The sequence below is a fragment of the Pectinophora gossypiella genome, chromosome 25 (assembly GCF_024362695.1).
Source record: "Pectinophora gossypiella chromosome 25, ilPecGoss1.1, whole genome shotgun sequence".
NCBI lineage: Eukaryota > Metazoa > Arthropoda > Insecta > Lepidoptera > Gelechiidae > Pectinophora > Pectinophora gossypiella.
In genome coordinates, this window is record NC_065428.1 from 4,117,969 (window position 1) to 4,137,488 (window position 19,520).

A 19,520-nucleotide genomic window follows, 5' to 3' on the forward strand; every position below is an offset into this window, starting at 1 on the left:
CAAATAAAGAACCTCTTCGATAATAGTAATAACTTGATTTAAGTATTTCCCACGTTATTTGTTATGGCAAAAAAATAATATCCTGCGCTCACTATACTGAGAATGTGGTCGCCCGGATCAAACCCTATCTCACATAGTGTATGAGTGCCCTCTACACCGGTTCCCATGTGGCATAGATGAGCTGCATTGTGTGACAGATGCGGCAGAGACTTGGTTGAGGGAATTTAAATTATTATAATTCCCAAATAAAAATCCCGTACGGGTTGATGTGTATTGACTATCCACGGCTAACAACCGCCACCAGCGAGATTTTTTTCTGTATTCGGTTGTTTACCAATTGGTTGCGCAACCAATTCAATTCATTTCTTTATTCATAATAAATATTACACGTCAACAAATATTTACATTCTATAAATTACGTTACAATATTTCAATATTACATCACAATAAAATCATAATATACAAATCACATCGCTATTTTCTCGTCATCCTAATTAACATTATTTTTTTTATTTAATTTAGGTGAGATATCTTTGAAACAACTGCTACATTTTGTTGGTGGCGCAACAGTGGTGGCGTAACCTGTATTTGGGCTGAGATTCCCTTCGAATCGAATGGAAGGTCAGACAGGCAGTCGCTTCTGTCAAATCTTCAGGTTATGTTAATGAACCCTGTGAGAAATAGGGAGATAATAATGATGTGACCACGCCAAAAAGGTTAACAGACTATCGCGCATAAAGACAGTTCATCAAAGAAAATACATTTCTGCTCGAAATGCTTTTTTACATCCAGTCCTATGAAAACATGTTTGCATTAAAATATTATTGAAACAATACAAAACACGAGAGAACCAGCTGGAAAATCCGTTCTAGTCAGCTGACTGGATGCTCATGTATATTTGAAGAGTATTAAGCCGCTGCATGCCAATTATAAATTCAAAGCTTACTGCTATCAAACCCTTTCGAAATATATAAGCTTTTGACTTCTTTGAGTTAAAATTTTCAGGAATTACTGCTTTTTCAGCTTCCATGGTATATGGTTGAAGTTTTGGGTTCACAATCTGGATGTCCGGGTTCGAAGTCACTTTTTAGAGACTGCCTTTTCTTTGGTAAGACTGTTGCAGGATAAATCATAATGATTGTCCAAAAAAAAAATGCGTACTTAAGCCACGTTTGTTCTGGTTACTAGCCGTACCAAACACCTCAAAAATCAAAAAATCAAAATCAAAATAGTTTATTTGCTTTAAATAGTACATCAATATATAACCTCGTTATTGGGACTTCCTAGTAAGCCTCATTTAAAGACCTGTGTCAGGAAGCCCCGCTCTTCCTAATCGGTATTACATCTTTGACAGTACTATTTATTTCTTTTAACAAAAATAATCAACGTTTAAATAAATATAAATGCTTATTAGATAAGATGTGTGTGTGTGTGTGTGTGTGTGTGTGTGTGTGTGTGTGTGTGTGTGTATGTGTGTTTGTGTGTTTGTGTGTGTGATAGCCCTACGATGCACCTCCACCAAACCTTGCTTCTATGCTAGAATGAAAGCAAAATAAAAGCATAAGAAAAACGCGTTCAGCTGCTAAAATAATACCAGATTTTAAATATAAACCACGCAGCGAATCCACAGATTTTAATGGAACTAACTAATTGAAAAGCCATAATAATTTCATACAGATTCTGCAACAAAGGCGCTGCCGCGGGATTACTTTCGTGGCCCGAACTATATTTTAAATCTCATCATCATTCATTTAAGAACCACTTTAAGAACCAGAACTCTTGTCGGTGTAGCATTCTCCGTTCTTGTCTATCAAAGGCCAGTTCTTTGACTTAATAAGACACGACGCTCGCCTTCTCTTTCACTTGTTCCATGCCATGTAAGCTCTCCTTGGTCTTCTCCTTCCTCTCTTTCATTCTATCTTCCCTTCTATGGTGCTTTTAATAAATTCGTCGTGTCTTATAAAGTGTCTAATCATCTTGCGTCTTATGTCCTCCATAATGCTCATTATTTACATCTCTTTTTCCTTCATTGGTAACCCGTTCTGTTCAACATATTCTTTCCATCCTCTTCTGACACCACATTTCAAAGGCCTCGAGAGTTTATTTCTTGCCTTCCGCCCCGCAGTATTCTGTCTGACGCGAGTGGGATGGCGCCCAGAGAAGTCTATTTCAAAGCCATAATGGCCTTACGCTGATTCCGTGGCAGAGGGGTCGGTGTCTCATTTGGGACGCGACATGTGTTAGCACATACTCGCTTTGTCACCGGGGCGCTACGCAACAGTCTGCCGGTTCGGCGGCTGAAGCGGCGGCGCTCAGGAAGCACAATAAGTATGCCAATTTGGAATCAGCGTATGAGTTCGTGCCATTTGCGTTGGAGACAGCGGGACCTTGGGGCGCTGAGGCCAAAGCTTTGGTGCGTGGTGTTAGTCGCCGTATAAGGGTTGGAGGCGGACATCCTCGAGCTGGCTTTTTCCTCGCGCAGCGTATTTCACTTGCGGTCCAGAGAGGCAACGCTGCAAGCATAATGGGTACGTTCGGGCGGGGTTCGCTTTCCGGAGGGCTTCTTGACGCCTGATATGGTTTTTTATAATATATTTGTGTATTTTGACGTATTTTAGTGTAGGTTTTTAATTTGAGTATGTTATATATTTTATTAACATTGTATTTAGTAATAATTGTCCCGTTTGTTTTTGTATTTAATTAAAATTAGAGATCCTTTTGGAAGCCATAATAGGACTTCTTTTAAACCTAGAAAGGTTTAAAATCTTTAGTCTTTGTTTTGTAATAAGGCAGATGAGATCGATCATAGGTCTGATGAAGAATAATACTTTTTCTATACTACATCAACTTCCTAACATTATCCCGTTTTTCACAGGGCCTGCTTACCTAACCTGAAGATTTGACTGGTCCGGTTTTTTACATAAGCGACTGCTTGTCTGACCTTTCAACCCGCGAAGGGAAAACCAGCCCAATACGTCACATACCTTTCTTCTTCTTCTTCTTTGCGAGTCGATGGCGATCGATATTAAATTTTTGCTGACCGTTATTGGCCACGCTTACGGCATTGTCAATGGCTTCGTGAAGTTCTTTAATAGTACAGGTTTTAGGGCATTTAGGACAGCATAAAAGGTGAGCCATAGTTTGTGGTGATACTATACACTCGCACTCATCGCAACCATCAACCAGGTATCCCCACCTGCAGAGATTATCCTTGCAGCGGCCAACCTGTGTCCGGAGCCTGTTTAAGGACTTCCATGTCGACCACGCTAGGTTGCTTCCGGGCGGGAGGCTTTCCGAACACACCACACACACACACATACCTTTGAAAATGCACTTCTCGGGAATGTGGGTTTTCTCACGATGTTTTTCTTCACCGCTGAGCATGAGACGATCATTGGTTTAGGCCTGTGCTGGATGCACACCTGTGACCTCAAAGTGAGAGGCAAGCGTGCTACCAACTGCGCTACCACGGCTCCATTAGGTAACGTTTATGTTTGATTTAGCGAAATTCCGATTTATTCGAACCACTTTTTGACACTTCTCCTACTTTGTTGATAGAAAATCGCCTTAAAAGGGCAATTGATACGAATTGACGGCTTAACTTTTCCTTTCAAGTTGTAAAGTTTATTTGAAAAGTAAGTTTAGTTGGATAGGCACGTATTGAAGTTGATTGACATGGGTCATACTCGTGGGAGCGTCAATTGATTCGATAATTCAAATTGGGTGAACTGATCGCTCCAATTTGAAGGTGGGATAGACGTGTTAGACAGTTATCGACCGCCTTAAGCTTCGCTTCGTCCACATATGTCATGTATGTATCGGATATTTGATAACACAACAGAAACTCACGTGTTTATCCCAAATAAGGTAGACAGAGGTACATTCATCGCGAGATGAAATAAGTACTTACACCTCACCGAGCTTTCTGTGAGACTAACATGATAGGTGGTGAGAAATATCGCCGTCTAATGGTCGAGCCTACTGTGTTAGTGAGAACTGCACTTAAGATAAGCTCTAATATCTCATTGGTGCAAGTCCGGTACCGGGGGTCGAAATGGTACGGTCACGAGTACTTATATGTATACACTGTGAAATCATGTCACATTAACGTTTTTGACAAATTAAACCGTAAGTCTCATTAAATGCCAAATATGATAGTGCGACAGGGTTCTAAAGTGGGTACATGATATTGCTCATGACTGTACTCCCCGTTTGAAAAGCCAGCCGGTGTAATATAGGTCCACAGTGACTACGGTGGATACTTGATCATGTATGAATAATTAGATACAATACAATACATATACAATACAATACAAAAACGATTCATAGCACATAGAAACGCAACACTAAAACAATTAGAAAAGTGACATCATCATCATCATCAGCCCATTAACGTCCCCACTGCTGGGGCACGGGCCTTCCCTATGGATGGATAGGGAGATCGGGCCTTAAACCATCACGCGGGCCCAGTGCGGATTGATGGTTATCAACGACTGCTAATGCAGCCGGGACCAACGGCTTAACGTGCCTTCCGAAGCACGGAGGAGCTCGAGATGAAAACTTATTTTTTTTGTGGCCACCCATCCTATGACCGGCCTTTGCCGAAGTTGCTAAATTTCAACAATCGCAGACCGAGCGCATTAACCGCTGCGCCACCGAGCTCCTCAGAGTAGAAAAGTGACAAGAGACGCACAATCGGCGCCCTTATTACTAAATAGCAATTATACTTTACTATCATCATCATTAATTTAAGAGCCACGCTCTTGTCGGTGCAGCATTTTCCATGCTACTTTTTTAGGGAATAATAGGACAGTGGTTTCCCTCTTGCCTTCTGCCCCGCAGTACTCTGTCTGACGCGAGTGGGATAGCGCCCAGAGTAGTCTGTTACAAAGCCGTACTAGGATACTTTATTATACATGTATAAATAGTGCTTCTATGCTGTTCTGGGAGCAAATAAAAAACATAGAACACGTTCAGCTGCTTGTCTTCCCGGGCATGTCGTAAAAACCGACAGAGGGATTGCGTCCTCTAACATGATGGACTAATGTTATGGGCGATAGGCTGATCCCTTATCACCATAAGGTTCATCATATCCAACTTAGGACTTCGTATCAACAGTGGCTGCAAGTTGTCTTTGATTACTTGTGGCTCTGCCCACCCCATTTGGGATTACGGGCGTGAGTTTATGTATGTATATATAAATAGTGTGTATTTTTTTTTAAACTTGCATACGGTTTATCATATCGATGTTACCATAGCTTAGGATAACATGTTAAATCTTTCACATAATAAATCGAAACTATAATAAATATTTCATAACAGGCGAGTCTATACATCTACCTTTTTTTTTGACATGACTTACTGTAGATTTGCCGCAGATGGCATTAACTACTTGGCCGGATAAATGGGGAGCGCTGAAGGCTCTCACCCGGTACAACATTTAAGAACAGGCCTGAGGGTGCCCAGTTGGGCGCGAACCTCGGCTCAGGGCGTCGACTGAGAGGAAATATATTTGAAGGAATTAAACGACCCTAGTGGGATAGCGATAAGCGCTGATTGAGGGAAATCGTCGACCACGCTCGCGGGGTCGGTATCCTCCAGGAATACAGACGTGATGTTATGTATTCCAAGATGCATTTGCCGCCACTTCCATCAGACAAATCGATGTTCTTCTTCTCTTCTTCTATCGTGTGGGTTGTGAGGTCAATTATCAACCTCATCAACCGTTCGATGAAAAACGAATCGATGTTCTGTTTTTACCATTGATGTATAATAATTATGTTACTCCAGTAATGTTTTTCCCACCCAAACAAAGGAACAAATTGTAAATTATCGATTCTTGGAATTAACAAGCGGTGTAGGTAAAGCTTCCCTTTATGCTTTCACACACCAAACGCATATGTAAATAAGTTAAAATTGAGATATAAAGGCATTGAAGCCTGCCTTCTGGCAAATAAGAAGGCGGGGAATAAGTAAAATTACACACATTTTTATAATAAGAGCAGATTTATAGGCCGTCGGATGTCGCGTTTGCATACCGGTCTTTTTGGTCAATTTGGATGGCTTTATGCAATAATCCGTCATAGCCCTGGAATACCCGTGATTTTGCATCATTGTATCGGGTCTGCCAACCATTGCCCAAACGCTTAAATTAGCTTCAAAACGTTTTTTCGCACCACCCAAATCCCCTGGTAGTTGCGGCTTCTGAATACATCCTGCTTAGGGACGGTACTGAAATGTATCGGCGTCCGAAGGACGTAATATACGATCCCGACGACCCGATTACTCTAGCCATAGAGGCAGCCAATCAGCCCGCGACACCAAACACTTCAGGACTCCGATACCGACCCCGCCGGAGTCGTCGTCGATTTTCCTCAATCAGCGCTTATCGCTATCGACCCACCAGGGTCGATTAATTCTTTTAAATATTTTTCCTCTCAGACGACGCCCTGAGCCGAGGTTCGCGCTCAACTGGGCACCCTCAGGCCTGTTGTCTTAAAAGTCATACCGGGTGAGAGCCTTCAGCGCTCCCCATTTGTCCGGCCGAGTAGTTAATGCCATCTGTGGCAAATCTACAATAAGTCACGTCAAAACAAAAAAAACATCATTGTATCACATATTGTATTGAATCCCGGTTGGGGTTCTAAACTATAAAATTTGACTTTATAAGTGTAATCACGTCCAAAGATCCTATTTTTTTGTGAAAGAAAGTTCAGTGTCCGCTGGAGGTAGGTGGTTACCCTTCAATTACCTACAAATCTAACGTATCTACTTATACCAACAAAAATAAAAAAATAAAAGCTACTTTGAGTCCTGGAAGAAATGGAGGGAGGCCTTTGCCCAGCAGTGGGACACTTTAGGCTAGATAAGATAAGATAAGATAAGAAAAGCTACTTTACTTTTAGGTAGGTATTTCAGACTAACATTGTATTCACCATCGTTAACTTAAGACCACGCTCTAGTCGTAAAATTCTCCATTCTTGTCGCTTATGGTCATTTAAGACTAAAGCATAGAGTAATAAATAATGCTACGAGTACATACAGAACGGCAACTCTCCGCTCCTCACAAGTGTCTAAAACGAACGACTTCAGTGGTCCAGTGGTTGAGCGTTGGGCTCACGATCCGGAGATCCCGGGTTCGATTCCCGGTGGGCACATATCACAAAAATCACTTTGTGATCCCTAGTTTGATTAGGACATTACTGGCTGATCACCAGATTGTCCGAAAGTAAGATGATCCGTGCTTCGGAAGGCACGTTAAGCCGTTGGTCCCGGTTACTACTTACTGGTGTAAGTAGTCGTTACATGAGCCATGTCAGGGGCCTTTGGCGGCTCAATAGTAACCCTGACACCAGGGTTGATGAGGTTGGTACTCCACCTCACAACCCACATGGTAGAAGACACTCGATAGAAGAAGAAGACGGGTGTCTAAGCTGGGTAAACCCAGCTCGGTTTTACTTTAGTATTCAGTTACATGGACGTCAGACGTCACACACATAGGCACGCGCGAAAACGCCAATATGTAGTGTCTGTGTTTTTTTTTTTTTTTGACGTGACTTATTGTAGATTTGCCGCAGATGGCATTAACTACTTGGCCGGACAAATGGGGAGCGCTGAAGGCTCTCACCCGGTACAACGTTTAAGACAACAGGCCTGAGGGTGCCCAGTTGGGCGCGAACCTCGGCACAGGGCGTCGTCTGAGAGGAAAAATATTTGAAAGAATTAATCGACCCTAGTGGGTCGATAGCGATAAGCGCTGAATGAGGGAAATCGTCGACCACGCCGGTGGGGTCGGTATCGGGGTACATTAGTGTCTGTGTAAAACGAGGTGTTTTGTATGATATGTCCGGAGTGTGACTAAAGTAAGACCCAGAGGGGGTGAAGCAGGCGCAATACGAATTAATGCGGGGTGGAGGACTACCGTTCAATACGTATTCAATATTCTTTCACACACACACATCATCAGCCCATTAACGTCTCCTATACTTAAAGGTTGCCTGGAAGAGATTGCTACTTAGCAATAAGGCCGCCTATTGTACTAATTCTATTTCTCTTTTGTTTTGTATTTTGTTTTTTCCTGTTTGTGCAATAAAGTATTTGTTATGTTATGTTATGTTGTTATGTTATATCCCCACTGCTGGGGCACGGGCCTTCCCTAAGGATGGATAGGGAATATTCTTTATTTGCATACTATGATGGTATACAAGTTTGTAAGTTACATAATAATATATGAGTTTCACATCATAGACCCGGGCACAACAAAATAGAAGTTTAAAAGAGAGAAGGAAGCTATTCAAATGGTAACATCAGTATCATTAAGGTTTTCACTAGTGCTGTAGTAACATTTATTAATTAGAAGTTCTTTTATTTTTTTAATAATAGCTTTATTATAAAGTAAATCTACATCACAGTCACATGGCTCTCTTCAACATAAAGCCATCGATACGTACCTCCTAATAAGAAAATGATCACCTGTCGAATTAACTTTATAGGTAGTCTGCCCGCTCCGTATTTTACAAGCGCGCATATTTTTATATGCGCATCGCGCGCTGAAAATTTGCATAAAAGCTAACAGGTTTCACTATTTCTTCCTTTTTTCGTTCACCATACTCTAGGTCGTAATAAATGCACCGTAGACCATTATGTGCAACCAGAAATATTTGAACAACTTTTTTAGAAAAATTTAATTTTACTAATGGAATTTTCGGTTACATGGACTAGTGCAAGATAAATCTCCTGAGATATAAAGATGTTGGATATCCCAGAAAATAACGTCACATATTTCAATATTTGCAGCCTCCGTGGTCTAGTGGTTAGAGTCAGACTCACGATCTGGAGATCTGGGTTTGATTCCCGATGGGGACATTGTCGAAATCACTTTGAGAGACTGTCCTTTGTTTGGCAAGGATATGGCAGAAATGAATCATCTGATTGTCCGAAAAAGTAAGATGATTGCGTGCTTCGGAAGGCACGTATTATTAGCCGTAAAATACCGGCACCAACTCGCAGTGGCGCAGCGTGGTGGAGTGTACTCCATACCCCCTCCGGTTGACTGAGGGGAGGCCTATGCCCAGCAGTGAGCCGTATATAGGCTGTTTTGTTTATGCTTATGGTTTTTATTTTAACCTTTAGTATCATCATCATCAATTTAAGAGCCACGCTCTTGTCAGTGTATCATTTTCCATGCTTTTTTTTAGTGAAAAATAGGGCAGTGGTTTCCCTCTTGCCTTAAGTATACATAGTTATATAATATATTCGAGAGCCGTGGTAGCTCAGTTGGAAGAACGCTTGACTGTCACTGTGAGGTCGCAGGTTCCAATCTCAGCACGGGCCTAAACCAATGAATAAGTTTCGAATTAGTGAAGGAAAACATCCTTTCCTTTCTCCCCTGAATTAAAACATAGTATATCTATGCAGCACAATGGAGCATTCAGTATGCTCCATACCCCTTCGGTTGATAGAGAGGAGTCCTGTGCCTAGCAGCTGTGTATATAAAATAGGGTTAAAATGTGAAAATAATTTGTTATTATTAACCAAACATGTTTAATTTAGTTTCAAAACGATAATAAATAATTTATTGGTGAATAATTTAACAAGTATAAATATTTCATATCAGGTATGTTTGTTTGAATTAGCTATTTGTGTTCGAAAGCCAAATATGCAGGTTATTTGGCGCACTAGGTTTTACTGTCCATATTGCCTGCGTTAAAATACTCACTGTGCGCGTTATTTTTAGGCTATGCATATATCTACACCTACAGCACAATCCCTAACTCGTAACCATATTAAAAATACCTGAATACCTGAAAAGTAAAAAAAAAATGGATTTCATAGTCTGCGCAACGGAAAATAGGCGTGAGTGTCTATACAGGGTGTTAGTGACGTCGTAACGAAAACTTTGAGGGATGATTCAGACCATGATTCTGAGTTGATATCAAGTAGAATTTTCTGTCGCAAAAGTATGTAACTGAAAATAATTAAAAAAAAACACACAAAAGATGTAAAAAAAACATGTTTTTTTCCGATAGGAATTTCCACTTGATACTAACTGCTACACCGACAAGAGCGTGGCTCTTAAATTGATGATGATGACTAACTGAGAATCGTGGTCTGAATCATCTCCCTCAGTATTTGTTACGGTATCACTAACACCTTGTATGCAAAACTAACTTGTGAATTGTAATATCAAATAAAATTAGATGGTGTCTGCAGGAATCAACCATTATGTCGCCTTCAACATGATCGACCGTTATACGTAGAAGTAACGGCCTCTGTGGTCCAGTGGTTGGGCGTTGGACTTACGATCCGGAGGCCCCGGGTTCGAATCCCGGTGGGGACATATCACAAAAATCACTTTGTGATCCCTAGTTTGGTTAGGACATTACAGGCTGATCACCTGATTGTCCCAAAAGTAAGATGAGCGGTGCTTCGGAAGGCACGTTAAGCCGTTGGTCCCGGTTACTACTTTCTGATGTAAGTAAGTAGTCGTTACATGAGCCATGTCAGGGGCCTTTGGCGGCTTAATCATAACCCTGACACCAGGGTTGATGAGGTTGGTATTCTACCTCACAACCCACACGATAAGAAGAAGAATACGTAGAAGTAAAAACTAAAAGTGGGCAAGGGCGGCCTTATCGCTAGAAGCGATCTCTTCCAGACAGCCTTCTATACACAATGAGATAATAATGTAATTCACCACTTACTTTTGCATATATATATATATATATCCATCCAGCCGTATTCGGCCATGGCGACAATTCTCCAATCTAGGAACGCCTAAGATGCGCTCTTATATGGCTGACGTAACCGATCTTAGCAGCGAATGTACGGCCACATTCACTGCACGTCAGCACACCTCCGATATAGTTGTACGTTATGGCCGCAGATGGTCGGGCCTTCAGCTCGCTCGCTCGCTTTTGCATATATACATAAACTCACGCCTATTTCCCACCGCGCAGACTATGGAATCCATTTCTTTTTCCTTTTCAGAAATTTTAAAAATAAAATTAGGAGGCGTCTGCAGGAATCGGGGCCAATACCTCTGTCGGTTTTCACGACACGCCCGGGAAGACAAGCAAGATTGAGTACTTATAACTTCTCTAAAGAGAAGAGAGTTAGTAGGTAAGTACCTTGTTTTCAAAAACTTCTCAATTCGATTTGAGTTTCGTAGACAAATACTCATATTCCCAAGATCCGGCATGAAGATATCTTTAGATAATAAGTTTTGCGTATCAGTCAGCCAATCTCAATATATTAAAATTGGAAGACGGTCCCTGAATACATAATACGGTACGTACTGAGTTTCGTATGCATTTGAGGGATGTCCTTATTTAATAGGATACTCGATATATTTAAATAGATAGGTACCACATGAAAATCACTCTCAAGGGCTTCATGTAATACCGGATTGATGTGGTTTTTGTTTCCTGATTTTAAAAAGAAGAAATATTGGCCCCGATTCCTGCAGACACATCCTAATATTACTTTAAGTTATACCTGTCACTTTCTTATCCGCCGAGAAGGAAAGGGACGGCTGATTGACAGCTCTTAATTTTAGGAAGAATGAGTAAATGAATGAATAATAATCAAAAAGGTATCTCGCTGGTATGCAAACCGTTTGACGTGTGCTGTCAACTTAATTCTGTCGGGTTATTGGCCAATGTAAAATTTTAGGTTGTTTGAGATTTGTGCTTAAAATTTACGTGTGTTCCATAAATTTTATGCTTGTCGATTACCCGTCCCTTTCTTTTTCGACGGATAAGAAAATGATAGATATAACTTAAAATAAAATTAGATGGTATTTACAGGAATTAGCATCATTATTAGAAATATGTTTTAATTCCATAATGATCACCACAATACAAACTTATCGATTTACACAACCATAAATACAATAAGCTATTCAATAAGCAAATTGAGGAGCTCGGTGGCGCAGCGGTAAACGCGCTCGGTCTGCGATTGTTGAAGTTAAGCAACTTTCGCAAAGGCCGGTCATAGGATGGGTGACCACAAAAAACAAGTTTCCATCTCGAGCTCCCCCGTGCTTCGGAAGGCACATTAAGTCGTTGGTCCCGGCTGCATTAGCAGTCGTTAATAACCACCAATCCGCACTGGGCCCGCGTGGTGGTTTAAGGCCCGATCTCCCTATCCATCCATAGGGAAGGCCCGTGCCCCAGCCGTGGGTACGTTAATGGGCTGGTGATGATGAAATACAATAAACACACGTTTATATCCTTATTGAGGTAGTCAGAGGTCCATCACAAGATAAACTACCCACGCTACACCGAGCTTTCTGTTAGACCAACGTAAGCGGTGGTAAGCCGTATCGCCGTCTGTAATGATCGAGCGTATTGTGTTGATGAGAACTGCACTTAAAATAAATGAATAACTAATAACTCATTGGTGCAAATCCGGCACCGGAGTTCGAAATGGTTCCCCCGTTTGAGAACATTAATATGCGGCGTATAAAATAAAAAAATCATGCTTATAAATATAATTTGCATAAACAGCCTACATATGTCCCACTGCTGGGCACAGGCTTCAATCAAACCCCCCCCCCCCCCCTCAATCAACTGGAGGGGATACCAAGCAGCTACTTTAGAAACTTGTGATAGATATGAATTTATAATGATCAAACTTAACGCGTTTGCTAGCTTGCAACTGTATTTTATTGCCTTCTCATTAAGCAGGTTTTCATGTCACATTCACAAGATATTAATAACTTAATAATATCTTCTTTTACTGCAAATTGAAAACCGTAAACCTACGAGCTAATGAGGTTGTAACCACTTCGTAATCGAAACTTGAATTAAATTACATACCTACTTATATTCATATATTTTTTAAACTCTAACGAGATATCTTTATCTTTTTAATCTGTTTAATCTCGACATAAATAAAGAGGCGCCTTTCCGGCTGCCAGTTTAAATTAAATCGCGTATAAGTAACAAGAAAAATGAGCAAAATATCAACATAAAAGAGACACGAACAAAAAAGTTCGCGTTCGACTGGCCGATTCTGTCAATTACCGAGGCCAGAGGTTTAAAAAAGAAAAAAGCATCATGGCGGCGCGGCGTCCCGCCAAAACAAAATGGACGACACATTATTTTAGCTACTCCATGACATAAAACTAAACTATTTTTAACGATTATTTACGAGACTCTTTTATGGGAATGGGACAATTAGACTAATGAGTTTTTGGCATTGTACAACATAGGTGTGAAATGCCATTTAACCGTTGTCGGATTTCATTTTTATTTGAGTTGAAATAGGTTTGGATTTGACCGGCATATTTTCTAGTGGAAAATTACGTCACATTTGAAGACACTCTTTGATTGCAAAACTTTCCTTATAGTCGAGTTGTTTCTTACAGTATAGAAGCAAGAAAAGTACTTCAGGCTCGAAGAAAATGGAATCCCATTGTCATTGCTTGCTCTACTGGCAAATAAGCGTAAGTTTATTTATATTTAAGCTATAAATAAATATGTAGGGAAATAAGAACCTTAAAATACAAAAGACAAACCGAAGCAATGCATTTCAAACCAAAATGGCAGCTACTGTAGCATAGGTTGTCAATAAAACGACCGTTTCGATAACCGATGTGCAAAGTTTTTAAGAAAATTGCCACACGTTATGTTTTACGGTTTTCTCGCAAACCCGTGTGAGGATCGGCAATAAAGCTCAATGGATGCAGAGGCAGTACAGAGGGCACGTCGCGGGAGGGGATTTTTGCAATATTCAAGCATGGAATAAACAATATGTAGTACTAATACAAGTTTGGAGCGAGCCTGATTTACAAATACAAATACTTATGCTTTACCCTTATTATCATTTTGGTTGTGGCCCTTTTTTATGTGACTTATTGTAGATTTGCCGCAGATGGAATTAACTACTTGGCCGGACAAATGGAGAGCGCTGAAGGCTCTCACCCGGTACAACGTTTAAGACAACAGGCCTGAGGGTGCCCAGTTGGATGCGAACCTCGGCTCAGGGCGTCGTCTGAGAGGAAAAATATTTGAAAGAATTAATCGACCCTGGGTCGATAGCGATAAGCGCTGATTGAGGAAAATCGTCGACCACGCCGGCGGGGTGGGTATCGGGGTCCTGAAGTATTTGGTGTCGCGAGCTGACTGGCCGCCTCTATCGGCTGTCGGGATCGTATATTACGTTCTTCAACGGGTTGTGGCCCTACCCACCCCACATTATCTTTGTTTTGCTTAGCATACAAACAGCCTCCGTGGTCCAGTGGTTTGAGCGTTAGGCTCACGATCCAGAGGTCCCGGGTACAAATCCCGGTGGGGACATATGACAAAAATAACTTCCGTGATCCCTAGTTTGGTTAGAACATTACAGGCTGATATGATTGTCCGAAAGTAAGATGATCCGTGCTTCGGAAGACACGTTAAGCTGTTGGTCCCGGTTACTACTTACTGATGTAAGTACGTAGTCGTTACATGAGTCACGACAGGGGCCTTTGGCGGCTCAATAGTGACCCTGGCACCAGGGTTGATCGAACGGTGGACTTTGAATGGTACATGGCCCTAAAATGAAAAAAAAATAAATACAACTAAGTATCTCATCCTCTGTGAGCGTTTACCTTAAATCCTAAAGATTGATTTTATGGATGGTAGTTGTGAAATTCTTACCAATATAGCACTTCCGTATACGGTTTATGAAGTGCTTTGAAGAATTATTGGTTACGACTTACGAAATAAGTACCTATTAAAACTTCCTTAGTTGTAATCTCATACCGAGTAAGTACCTACTTTTAATGCTATGAAATAATTCACAACAACTCTTTCTCTAACAAACTTATTTATTGGCATTTATATTGATGGCCTCTGTGGTCCAGTGATGTGCTCACGATCCGGAGGTCCCGGGTTCGATTCCCAGTGGAGACAAATCACACATTCATATTCATATTCATATTCATATTCATATATTTATTTGTATTTATCATACATTGTCATTATTTATCTATCATACATTATTAACATTAAGTTTAGTTGAACATCATTATTTTATAAAAAAAAAAAACAATTTAAATTATATACTTAATTCAAGATATTTTGTGTAACAATAAGTAGTTAATATTTAATAAGAACTAGATCAGAACACTTCACTATTCATTCATCAATGAACTCCTTAACGCTATAGTAAGCTTTTTGTGTGAGTAGCACTTTTAATTTACCAATGAAACTTGCATCAGTAGGTACATCCTTCAGATCCTTCGGTAACTTATTGTAGATGCGCGGCCCCATAACACGCAATGAGTGAGCAGTGTGTGTGTGAGCACAAATCACTTTGTAATCCCTAATTTGGTTAGGACATCACAGGCTGATCATCTGATTGTCCCAAAGGAAGATGATCCTCAGAATCATCAACTCAGAATCATGGACTCAGTATTCGTTACGATGTCACTAACATCCTTAGGTACAGTCATGAGCAATATGATGTACCCACCTTAGAACCCTGTCGCACTATCATATTTGACATTTAATGAGACTTACGGTTTAATTTGTCAAAAAAGTTAATGTGACATGATTACAAAGTGTATAAGTACATATTAGTACTCGTGACCGTACTCGGCTACCTGTAAGCCGTTGGTCCCGGTTACGACTTACTGATGTGAGTACGTAGTCGTTACATAAGTCATGTCAACGCCATATGGCGGCTCAATAGTAACCCTGACACCAGGGTTGATGGGGTTGGTAATCTGAACTGTGCCATCGGATCGAACTAATCATTTAAAGATGCATTCAGCTGAAAAGAAAATTAGCTATTTCATAGATAGTAATAAAAATCAAAATTAACAGCCACTTAGGCGAAACTGACTTTAAATTTTACAGCGACTTCAAATCTAATCGATGGTTATAAGAATAGCGATAAGCGATTTTGTATATGCCAGTCTTCCTGACGATAGCATCACGATCTCCCTAGGATTATCCCGTTTTTCACAGGGTCCGCTTACCTAACCTGAAGATTTGACAGGTCCGGTTTTTTACAGAAGCGACTGCCTAGACTGGATGTTGTCTTTTAATTTTTTTTTTTTATTATGTGTTTGATTGTAAGTTATGTGTTACTCCGTGTTTTATATTATATATTTGTTACTGTGGTGTCCCTTTATAATAAACGTTTCTTTCTTTCTTTCTTTCTTTCTAGACCTTCCAACCCGTGAAGGGAATAGGATGTGACTTTAGTCCAATACAGGTTAAAGTCACATACCTCCGAAAATGGAATTAATGCATTGGGAATGTGGGTTTCCGCTGAGTACGTGATAATCATTTAAGATCCAAACATGAATTCAAAATAAATTCGACAATCATTGGTTTAGGCCTGTGCTGGATTCGAACTTGCCACCTCGAAGTGAGAATGAGTTCCTGACGATCTGAAAATATTTAAAAAATTGCGAACTTTTCATGAATTTGCCGTCATGAAATTCCACTTGATATCAACTCAGAATCATGGACTCAGTATTCGTTACGATGTCACTAACATCCTTAGGTACAGTCATGAGCAATATGATGTACCCACCTTAGAACCCTGTCGCACTATCATATTTGACATTTGATGAGACTTACGGTTTAATTTGTCAAAAAAGTAAATGTGACATGGTTACAAAGTGTATACATATTAGTACTCGTGATCGTACTCGGCTACCTGTATGGTCACGAGCATTAACATTTAAAATGTATACACTTTGGTACCATGTCACAATAACTTTTTTGACAAATTGAACTGTAAGTCTCACTAAATGTCAAATATGTTAGTGCGACAGAGTCCTAAAGTAGGTACATTATATTGCTCATGACTGTACGTACTTGTACGGGGTGTACCTAAGTGACATCGTAACGAATACTGAGGGAGATGATTCAGCTCATTATTCTGAGTTAATATCAAGTTGAATTTTGTTTCGCAAAAGTATAAAACTGAAAATAATTTAAAAAACATGAATTTTCGCCACTTGATATTAACTCATAATCATGGTCTGAATCATTCCCCTTAGTATTCGTTACGATGTGTTTTACACCCTATACAAAGTAGTATATACTAGTGACACAAAGGAACAATGACTTTTTATGGCCACACAATAATGAATGCTAGATTTTAATGTCAGCTAACGCACATAATAGTACATCTGCCACGGACATGAAATCAGCTTCCATGAAAATATCATTACCATGACAAAGCCTTAGAAATTCTCGTTTAATAATTAACTGGGGGTAATTAATACTAAAAATTGTTGTGTATGTTGCTGTATCATATTATATTCAATCTGCTGCTATCCTGTTTGTAATTGTTTTGTGTAAATTTTTAAGTGATATTATTGTCTTGTCTTTGTGTGTGGCGTCCTTTTATAATAAATAATTTCTATTCTATTCTTTCTTAACAAATTCTTTCCATGTGCTGGGAGGCTTTCTGGCCACGTCTTTCCCTAAGCGTTACAGATTCCGATGTGCTAGTAGTTTTACAGCTAGTTACATAATAATGTAATTTTTTGTCGTTCAAAAAGCGCTTACTTTGTAAGCCAATTTTGAAAAATAAATATTTTTGAATTTGAATATCTCCTATACGCAAAAGTTGCCTAGATAAGATTGCTATTTAACAATAAGGCCGCTTATTGCATTTTATGTGTGCGCAATAAAGTATTTGTTATGTTACGGCAATTTAAGTTCCACTGCTGGGCTCAAGTTTTCCCTCTATCGACCGGGCATGGAGCATACTTCACCACGCTACTCCACTACGGATGGGTGAAGGTTGGGTAGCCAATCCAATTCACTGAGTGTTCAAACCACGTGATATCAATTATCTTTGGCGCTACTATACCTCACTTTATGGCTATTCAAATCTACAATAGCATCCCTAACTATATTAAAAATGAAGAGAAGTTGTCCTGTTTCGAAAAACTGCTCAAAAAGTATTTGCTAAATAAAGCCTTTTATGAGATAGAAAATCTATTTAATGATCACAAGTTAAATAAATAATATAATGTTATTGTTATGTAAATGTTTAAAATACCCCAATTGGGATATAGGCGTGATTTTATGTTTGCTTGTGCTCTTTTTTCAATTTTTTCTTATTTACTCTATTATTTACACACCCTATTATTTTATTATTGACACGACGAATTTATTAAAAACATCATAGAAGGGATGGGAGCTACAAGGAAAGAGAGGAAGGGGAAGAAGAAGAGCTTACATTGAACAGATTAAAGAGAAGGCAAACGTCGTGTCTTATAAGGAGGTGAAGGAATTGGTCTTTGATAGACAAGAATGGAGAATGCTACACCGACAAAAGCGTGGCTCTTAAATTAGGGATGATGATGTGAATCTCGAATGAATGAAAAACCTCAGCACTGTAAATTTGTCCGGCCAAGTAGATAACACCAGTTGCTGTCAAAGTCAATGTTGCCATACTTCTCACGAAGTATACATAACATAACATACATAACATAAACAGCCTATATACGTCCCACTGCTGGGCACAGGCCTCCCCTCAATCAACCGGAGGGGGTATGGAGCATACTCCACCACGCTGCTCCACTGCGGGTTGGTGGAGGTGTTTTTACGGCTAATAGCCGGGACCAACGGCTTAACGTGCCCTCCGAAGCACGGAATCATCTTACTTTTTCGGACAATCAGGTGATTCAAGCCTGAAAAGTCCTTACCAAACAAAGGACAGTCTCACAAAGTGATTTCGACAATGTCCCCATCGGGAATCGAACCCGGACCTCCAGATCGTGAGCCTAACGCTCTAACCACTAGACCACGGAGGGACTCACGAAGTATATTAGTGTAAAATATCACAACGTATAGGGTGGTGTTGCCAACAAAAAATAAAGTGGTCTGAATGTGGTCGCGAACTTTACACTGCTCGTGTCGGCTTTCCTTTCAAAGGAAACTTTGTTGAGTGTTCTTGTGACACACGGGCGCTAGGGACAGCGAGCGTTATGATGAATATACGTAAACAGCCCAGTGGTCTAGTGGTTAGTACGTTGAAAATGAAAAATGAAATGAAAATATTGTTTATTGTATCCGATATAGGACTTAATTAGGTACATTCATTTAATTATAAATATAGAGATATATTCAAACTTAGACCCAAATAAATCCATCTCTTAAAAATTGAGCAGAGGTCCCCAAACTAGGCACAGCCTGTATCTTGGGGAACCAAATTACAATTAGGTTGCTGAGTTTGTACGAATAAGGTAAAATGAAATGTAGGTATATTAAAATTTAGGTTTACAAAGTTTCCCAAAATTATCACTAAAATTAACTATAACTTATATTAGCCAAATTAACTTAAATTAGTCAAAACTGCAATGTGTGGTGTATCATCAAAAGGGTAGTAGGGCCTCCGTTTGTTCATAATTTAGGTCAGAAAGATATTTTGTAATTAAAACACCGGCAACGTTCGACTCACGATCTGGAAGGTCGGGATCCCTGAGAGCAGGGATTTCGATCAGGGATCACAAAGTGATTGATGTGATATTATGTCTTCGCCGGGAATCGAACTCTTCT

The 19,520-nt window shown here is 40.0% G+C and overlaps 1 protein-coding gene and 1 non-coding gene across 2 annotated transcripts in view; one reads left to right on the forward strand and one right to left on the reverse strand.

The window, feature by feature from the left end:
• The window catches only part of LOC126378048 (titin-like), a 795,425-nt gene that overhangs the window by 711,579 nt on the left and 64,326 nt on the right, over positions 1-19,520 (reverse strand). The gene's annotated exons all lie outside the window — the stretch shown is intronic.
• Positions 10,268-10,339, forward strand: Trnav-uac (transfer RNA valine (anticodon UAC)). The gene has a single exon. It is a non-coding gene; the product is annotated as a tRNA-Val (tRNA).